Source organism: Dermacentor variabilis, chromosome 6 (genome assembly GCF_050947875.1).
Source record: "Dermacentor variabilis isolate Ectoservices chromosome 6, ASM5094787v1, whole genome shotgun sequence".
Taxonomy (NCBI): Eukaryota; Metazoa; Arthropoda; class Arachnida; order Ixodida; family Ixodidae; genus Dermacentor; species Dermacentor variabilis.
This window is the reverse complement of record NC_134573.1, coordinates 35,578,528-35,587,516: the sequence shown is the minus strand read 5'-3', so window position 1 is coordinate 35,587,516 and position 8,989 is coordinate 35,578,528. Positions and strand designations below refer to the sequence as shown.

The following is an 8,989-nucleotide window of genomic DNA, read 5'->3' as shown; positions in this document are numbered from 1 at the left end:
ACTCGGCATTAACTCCTTTAGTCTGTCAGCTATCAGCAATTCCTGCAGACTTGCAAACGACAGCACCTCTCTACTTCTGAGGTAGTACGTGAACATTGTCTCCAGGCGTGCCGCAACTTGGCTCCAAGACTCGTCTGCTTCCCTCTTGACTTCGAGAAACATTCTGCGGTATTCACTTGCAGTCATCCGCAGTTCTTTCAACACTTTAGATTTTAGGTCTGTGTAAGCAATTACACCAGCCTCCGATTGATTGGCAACGAATGTTCGCATCTTCTCATTTAAAAATGGTAATATGATAGTGCCCTGTATTTCTTCAGGTACACTTAATGCCGCAAGAAGAGCGTGCACGTTCTTGAACCAGGCGGGAATCATTGGCTCATTAGTGGGCATGGGGGCAAGGACTGCTTTCAACTCTTTCGCGTATCGTGCCATTTCGGGGTGCTGATTCCTGTTCTCCGGTTCCTCTGACGAGGCACGCGACGTCCTCATCTTTTCCAGCTCTAGCTTGAGCTTTAACGCCTCTATCTCTAGCATCAATTCGCCGGTGCGATGCGATTCATTCACACTATCACCTCCCATTGCGTTTCCATCTGAATCCGCCATCTCCCAGAGTGTGCCTGAACGCAAGTGCATTCAGTGAAAGGGACCTCGAAAGAGCACAAAATGAGCCTCACCTTGTCGTGATGCGTCGCCCGGTGCTGATGTCAGCTGCGTCAGTCTTGGCTCCCAGGCTCGTCGTGACGTAGTCCTTCGGTGCTCCCAGTGCTCCACCGGATCACCCCTGGCGTTGCCTTGCTCAGTCGCGTCGACGTTCCTTGCTGCCTTGCTCCTGATGCAGAACACAGCACCTCCTTTGTCGCTCAACGAAGTCCTTCGGGTCTGCCCTCGTTCCTTGACGCGTAGCAGCTCTCGTCCCGCTCAACTCCTGTCGAGCAAATGTCGTCTGGCAGGATCGTACGGGATGCCAGTACTGCTTCCCACAGCGTACCAGCAGGTCCAAGTGGCAGCGAGCGTCTAGTCAGCTTCACCGGACTTATGCACCTTCCTCGCTGCGGGCTGTCCGATCCTAGGGTCGACTGCGCCAGATAATTTCCTTTCCCTTTGTCCTCTCGTAACTTCAACCGTAGTCAAGGAGGGAAGTTGTTGACGGTCCGAAGTCGGCGCCCCTCGATGTTTCGAGTGCACGGTGGCAGCGCGAAGGAAGAGCCGTTGTCCGATGAAGTGACGTTTTATTCAAACGCCGAAGCGTCTGCCGGGTCCAAGCCCGAAGCTCCGCTCTCTTTTTCACACAACCAAACATGACTTTTTAAGCCCACAGTTGTACAAAGGATTCGCAAACCAGCCAATCACACATGCGAGTCCACATCATTGTAGCCAATAGCACAACCAGCTTCGTGCCGCACACAGCATTGGTGGAAAGAGTGGCACTCTTTAGAACACGCCAGGGGATAGGATTTCTCAAACACACGTGCCACCTCCCTCTCCCCTACGTTGGGCTGCGAGTATCGGCCCCTGATGTCTTCCCTCTTTTCACCTGCAAACGGCCGTCATGCAAGCTGCCGAGAATGTTCCGTGAAATCGCGGATTATTAACTGCATATCCGCCGGTCAGGCTAGCCTGCCAGTACTGAGAAATCTGTCTCCCGTGCAGCTGTGTGCCGGTTCGCTTGAAATACAAACACTATAATTGGGACCCGGTGGCAATAGCACATAAAAGCATTCCTCGGCCATAAGTGATAAAGCTACCGCCATTTTCACGGGAATCCTTAGCAGACTCACATGGATGGCAAACATCAAAGCGGCTGGGCAGTGTCGCGTCGCCCAAATTCCGTGACGGGACATTCGGGAAGCGCGTGGGCATTAGCGGTGGCGGTGACCTCAAGTACCCCCCTTCTTTCATCTTCACGCTCGTCTCCCCGAACGCTCCCCTTCAGTTCGGCCCTTGTGCCCTTTTGTTCCGAGCGGGGGTGCCGTTCTAGTGCCTTTTCTACGGTGCACACACTAATCCACTTTCTCTTCACGCGTGAGTGTTGCCCGCATTCCCTCTTCGTGGAACCCATATGCGTGCCTCATTTCTTGTTATTGGCAGATACAGCAGGTGTGGGCTCGTCCTACGCTTTGCTATAGTCGCCTAAACTGGGCCACAAATTAACAGCGAGGTCAAGTCCCTAATCTCAAACTGACTGGCCTCATGAGCCGGGTGTTCTTCGGCAGTACGCAATACACGGGGCCTCCCCATAGCAGCTCACGCAACATACCAACTGCCTATTCTGTTATTTGCGTAGGCGGGAAGAACCACGTGTCACAACCACCTGTCCCACCAAATGACCGACGCGCCGTGCTACGGACATTAGCGCTACCTTGGCACTGCCAAACCGAGCAGCCTTACGTTCAAACAAAGCCGCATTACGAGCCGCGTTTACATGAATGCGACAGTGTCGCATCGCATCGCATTTCTAGCGCATCACATTCATGTAAACAGCAGTAATGCGCTAGGAAGGCGCATAGCATTAATGCGCTAGGCGAGGGTAGATTTACGGGCGCGAGTCGACTCTCGCGGAGCATGTAAACGCAGGATCGTCGCATTAGGAATGATGGGAAGGAATTAGCCATCAACATGGCGGCGGTCCCGGCTGCCCGCTTCGAATTGAATTTGGCGTTGCTTTTGTAAAATGCACTTGGTTCGCAGCAAATGATTGTGTTAACGGCTTTTGCTTAGTCTCAGGTCGCTTCGACGACAGAGTATTATGGATACCCTTGTGGTGTTTTCGAGATCGCTCCTCTTTTCGAACACGAGCACATCGAAAATGGATTTCACCGCTGTTTCTGCGCACGCGCGAGGAGCAGTAGCTGCGAGAGAGAAATGTGGGGACTTTTAGTGCTCAAGATTTCTCATCGTTTAGGTACTACGGGGCAGAAAACCGTTTGCTCCGCTTGTCCCTAGCCGAGCTTGCAGCACAGAATCGACAGGATACGTGGCCGGCAAGACGGGAAAAGCCGCGTCCGAGGCGAGTTTGTTTCTATTTTGTTGCGACGGTAGCATATTAAATTTTATAGTCGCAAGGGGATACGTTTGGAAGTGAGGTGTCTTCTCCGATGACTTTAGTGGCAAAGCATTACGTCGTGCCGATGCATTGTTCATTAGTGTCGTTGATCAAGGTCAGCATACCACACACTTCAGGGGAATCGCGGGAACGGAAACAGTTTATGAATTAACTGCCGTGCCGATGCATTAGTTCTTAATGTAACTGAGAATACAGCACACTTGGAGGTTCGTGGGAATGGAAATTTTGTACTCTGTATGTGTAAGTATAAAACTTGCGTCGTCATGCAATCTGAGCCGTTGATCGTTGCGAGAGCTGTATAGCCACACTGGCAAAACACTACGCCCTGCGGATGAATACGGAAGAAATGTATGCAAAAGAAAAGTGGTCGTCATGCAATTTCATAGCAGTAGACCTTTGTGAAAGCTGTGCAGTAACACTGATATTGGCTAGTTAATAATCCCGGCTGTTACAATGTCTAGCTCATATACGGGGCGCTCTATGTGGGCGAAACAAGGGCTCAGATCACTACAACTGCATGCGAAATAGCTCTGAATGCCTGCCAGTACACTTGTTCGGCGTCTCTGTGGTCAGCCAATGACAAACGCATTGCACGAAACAGTGAGACTTTGTTTAATCCGCAATGATTGTGTGGCGAACAGGAGAGCAAAAGGTGAAAACAATGTTTTCATACAAGGCAAGTTATCCATGTAGTGGAGTTTCATTTATCGTTGGTGTAGTGTTGATGCACTTTCTGAAGTCCAACCTTTAATGCAACTTAGTTTTCATTGGTGCAAGTGCTTCTACTGGAAACATCCAAAATATGATTTAACAAATCAGGTTGCTGTCTTGTAGTTTTAGAAATTTTCCTCTGGTCTTAAGTCTTTTCTGAATCTGGAAGAGCTGGCTGATTGCACATTTCATCTCGAGATAGCTCGCACACTTCCAGCAGCACAGGTTAGCACACTTTGTTGAGTGCAGATGAGCACTGCAAATTCAATCATTTTGATGAGGCAGCGATCTAATGCCGCTCACTCTTGCCACAGCACTTTTTCAACTTGTACTGTACTTGTTTCTTCCACCTTCCATTTGCAGCACCAGGGCTAAGGCACAACAGCAATAACATTTCTAGCAGAAAATTCTTGCTCCTTGGCATCTGAGCTCCCCATTCATTTGCTACCTTCTTCAAATTTTTCTTTTCATGTGATGCTCTTGCCTTCACACACTGTCAGGCTTCTCCTTCATGCGTTTCTTTAATACTCCTTCTGTCTGCTTCTTGCTCGACATACCGTGCATGCCTTCAGTCATTTCCAATTGATCGATGCAGTCTTGTCCTTTTCTCTCCCTCCTCCAGAATTTGCAACTTTCGACAACCTAGCATTATTTTGCTTCTTTTTGTGATAGTGCCTGGCTATCTGTTGCTGATGCCACACATTCACTTTGCAATGGTTTATTAGACCACATACATAAATTAATAGCTGTATAAATCCTTGACCCTCCAGCACTTCCACAAAATTCATGCAGAAGTGGAAACAAAGATTACACTTAATTCTTCACCACACATTACTATGTCTGCATCAAAGCTTGATATTACCAACATGTGTGCAGTGTCGTTGCCCGTGCTTCCTGGACAGGAAAGCCAGTTGCTCCAGTTCACAAGGCTAGAACAACTGCGAAGTGATTGAGTTATCTGCTTGTGCTGCATTTTGTTGCCACAAGCTGTACAAGGTCTTGGCATGTGCTGCAGATAACCGCATCTTTTTGCTTGCTGCATTCCTCTGTGATGCATTGAACGTGTCTGCTTCCATTTACCCTGCTATTTTTACAGCGAAGCTGTATATGGCTAGGTTCTGACCACGACCAATAGTGCATACATCGACAGGGTGTGTAGAAAAAAGTTGCGTCGACAAAATTGAATCCACAGTAGCCTGCTGTGCGCCAGCAGTGCTCAGTGGCTCTGGAGTGGATGGCAGAATAATAAAACGTCATTGTGTACCCACCAATGTCTGTGCCTCGTTTTCTTGTGAAGTCGACATCGCTCTAGCGACGTTATCAGCAGTTTTACTTTGGTCCTGCTATGGCCAGGAAGCGTCTAGTCCATACTGAAGAAGAACGATGTGCATGTTAAGAGCACCGGTGTGAGCAACAGCGTGAAGGCAACGGGCAGCTGCTATAGCCAGACCCGTCTTGTCTGCAGATCCGTAATGTCGGATAGCTGCTCTGTGACTGATGAAAAACAGCGTGCCCGTGAGGATCACCTTTGCAAACAGAAGCGGGAGTGGGCACGAAAGCATCGGCGACCTATTGCAGTATATCATAGTGACCACAAAGCAATGGTTACCATGGTGACAAAGTAAATAGAATATCAAAGATAACGAAGTTGTGTGTATGTTTCTTTATTTAATCAATATAGCAATTAACCATATATAACTCAATATACTTGTCAACAAGTACAGCTTCAGCTGGTCTTCCATCTTCACATAGTGGAAGGGCTCTGAATTGTATTTTTTTTATCATCATCATCGTCATCAAACTTGTGCATTTTCTTTTTGTAATGCTACAGCCTGTTTCGTGCCATCACTGTTTTCTCTGCTTTCGCCTATTCTGCAGCAGTTGCTGCCATTGTCTCTTGCCTAGGTGTTGGTCCGCATGACATGCCAGAGATGCCATAGACAGTTTAATCACAGGGTGTTCAATGTAAGAGAAGGTCAAAATTACTGGTGTTTTTCATTTTTTAAGCAGGCTTTTTTGAACTTTTGTGTGATAAAACTCGCTTTGTTGATAAACAAGTGATTATCTTTGACAAGTTGTTTCCACTGACAACATTTTTTATGCGTCGAAAGTTCACACATTTGCCAACAAGGTGCACACACGACTCAAAGAACTTTGAAACTTTATAGGTCTTGCTTCATGCTTTGTCACTTGGTTTGACATTTCATTCCCATTTTTGATCTCATTAACCTGGCTGCTGTGCGGGAATACCGAACTTGCTACTTAGTACTCAGCACGAAACAATGCTTTAAGACCACTGTGTTGTCCACTTGCCTCACCATGCCACTGTGTGGTTTTGATCAGAATTTTCCATCATAAGTACACTGTTACAAAATTGCACATGACAAGTATGTTACCCTATATGCAAGCAATGCACTGTTTAAAGCCGGGCTAAATACTTCACCAAAAGAACTGGTTTCACCTCCAGTCCACTCTCTTTAGTCTGTTGTCTAAACATCCTGCCAAATACTGTCATTGTTGTTGTGTCCTGCCACAAATGTTCATTGTCAGTAAACCTTAATTGTTCTGTATGCTAGTGCAAGTAATATGCGTGAAAATGTACTATGGTGGTGTCCTGTCTTCTTAAATATGATGACCAATTTTCCTGGAAACCATAGTAGCCAGAAGAATGGCATTTAAAATGTGCATCACCAAGGTCCTGCAGAAGAGCAGAGCTCAGTGTTCGAGCCTTGACATCACTCCATAGAATACCTGCATATCATTTGTGCTCAATTAACCTTGCTGCAAGACTTTTTCCATGGGCAAGGCCTAGAATGTTGGTCAATTTTTGATGCTCTGACTTAGTTTGATGCGATTTTCTGTGACATTTTTCTCTATTCCTTTCTTGATTATTTTGGATAGTGGCCTTCTTAGGAGCTATTGCTTCATTAGATGTTTCCTAGGAAGGAAAATCTTGGATGCCTTTATACCACACTAGTGCGCATCATCTGTATGGAAACAAAGCGCTGCATGAGCAGGTCTGTCTGCGGCAGCTGCTGTGAATTGCGCCCACGCATCACCCATGTGCTGCTCTCGTGGTCTTCCAATTAGCAACGCAGTCGCGCCACACTTTGCTTTGTTTGTGAAGTGCCACACGAGACAGATTGTCCATGCTAGCCAATATATTGCAAAATGGAAACATGTATAGAGCTGCACTCAAATTTCGCATTAGGCAGTTGGCGAAATATATTGTAAAAATAACAATTATATAAATACCATGCAATGAAACCAATCAATATGTACTGAACCAAACTTGTCACCTAATCGCACTGCAGGGAACCCCTGATCATTCTAAGTTACACCAAAGGCTTGTCATATTTAAATAGTCTCTTGTGCACGCAGTGCATGAATGGGATATCATTGAAAAATATGTGAATGCCCTAAGGGAGTGTAATTAGGACTGGCACTTTTTTCACTTTAACTGTCAGTTCCCTATATGTTGCTTCGCTATAGGGAGGTTATGCTCTAATAGAAACAGTTGGAAGACGGTTCTGTGCACCATTGTCACTTCCATCTATATTTTGTTTTGCACTGTGCATTCGTTTCAGACCCATCAACTAGCCCAAATTAATTTACATATCTCATAAAAGCAAGTGCACTGCAGTTGGAGCTTTGGAAATAGGCCTGTGTTTAAAACAGATTCGAGTGGTCGGCACATGAAGTGGGCTCATTCATGTGAGTACCCATGTCAGTGCTGTATTGTCTTTTTTTGAAGAGGATTGATCGATTGTTCCTGCTTTAGATAAAAGTCTAGTGATCTAGAGAGCATAGTTTAAAAGGCTGATGAAAAAGGGAACACTTTTGGATTTTGCGTGCTAACTACTATCTTGTCAGCTGCTACAGTTTTTGTAAATATTCAGTAAATATATTTGGTGCATCTCTTTTCCTCTGTAACACTTTCATGGAGGTTGCGGACGCTTCCAGACGCAAGACTGATTTATGCAGCAGGCACTCAAGGCGAGAATGCTTTGGCTACGTTGCCATCTGCGTCCACAGTCATCCTGGCACAACCGCCATGGTATGTTGGCCACAGAAACGTCACGTGGGTTGACAATATGTGTAGGCTGCTGTGAACACAGTTGGCAGGTGGGCTTTGCTTGCCTTGTGTGGTTTAGATTCCAGCTTATGATCTTGAAAATCTCGCCTTGTGCTTCTACTGAAGCATTACAAGCAATGGTGTCTGTCCTTTGGCATCATTATCTAAAACTTTTCACCTGTGTTGCCATCTGTTTACAGCAATGTTTCTCTAACTTATCTTATGTTCAAGTGCCATTGTACGTTCATTCTGGTTCACACATTTGACCCATCCTGTCATGTCTCGGCACAAAATGTTACGGAACCTGTATCTGTGAAAATATAGGGTTTTCACACCATTTTCTCCTCTAACACAGGATACTGATGATGTTTAGAGCATCAGCAAATGTCGATAGCGTCTTGTTTCTGCGGAGAAATCGGCAAGGAAATGCTCTGTCCTGACAGATGCGTGTACCGTGATGGGGCCAATAACACCTGTGTGAATCAGGCCTTCGTGAGGAACATAGTTGTCACTTTACCTTTAGACCACTCTGGCTATGTCAAGAATTGCTGGATAAAACACACTTCTCTCTTTCAGAAAGAGATAATTGAAATGTTTTGGAGGTTGTCCTAATTTCCTGCCTCTGGCTTAAGCAGGTGTGCAAGATGCAAGCATTAGGTCCGTAGAATTGACTGCACCATTTGAAGGTGCACCACTGTAAATGTCTGGTTTGCCTGCAAGACTGAAACATGCTTTGTTAAGAGTCTTATGGCTTTGGTAAATATTACGTCTCAATGTCCAGAAATACGTCCCAAGATGTTCAACTTTAAAGGGGTACTTACATGATATTGTCGCAGGAAGAAAGCAGGCCCACGAGTGTAAAATAATCTATATTTACAACTGATGTTAATGGCGTTCAGGCAAGTGCCAGACTTCGTCTTCATCTAGTCTAATCCAACTTCTTCCTTCCCTTCACCGTAACGTCACCCTCCCAGCGGGGTAGCTCCGTCCCGGTGCAAGTTATAGAGCATCACTTAATGGGGGGACATAGGGCTTCAGCCTGGCGACGTGAACAACATCGCTGGTGACGTTGGAAGGCACTGAAGGCTGGCCGACTGGGGCGATCTCGTATGTCACGTTGGAAAGTTGGCGTAAGATCT

At 46.3% G+C, this 8,989-nt stretch overlaps 1 long non-coding RNA gene across 2 annotated transcripts in view; it reads left to right on the top strand.

Annotated features, from left to right (window-relative positions):
- Positions 1-6,894: 6,894 nt before the first annotated feature.
- Positions 6,895-8,989, top strand: part of LOC142584731 (uncharacterized) — a 7,174-nt gene continuing 5,079 nt past the window's right edge. The window contains exons 1-2 of one of the 2 annotated variants that reach the window (XR_012828919.1): positions 6,895-7,489; positions 7,722-7,832. This is a non-coding gene — a long non-coding RNA (uncharacterized LOC142584731). Of the gene's footprint in view, positions 7,833-8,989 lie in introns of both variants that reach the window. The other variant, XR_012828918.1, reaches the window with a different exon arrangement.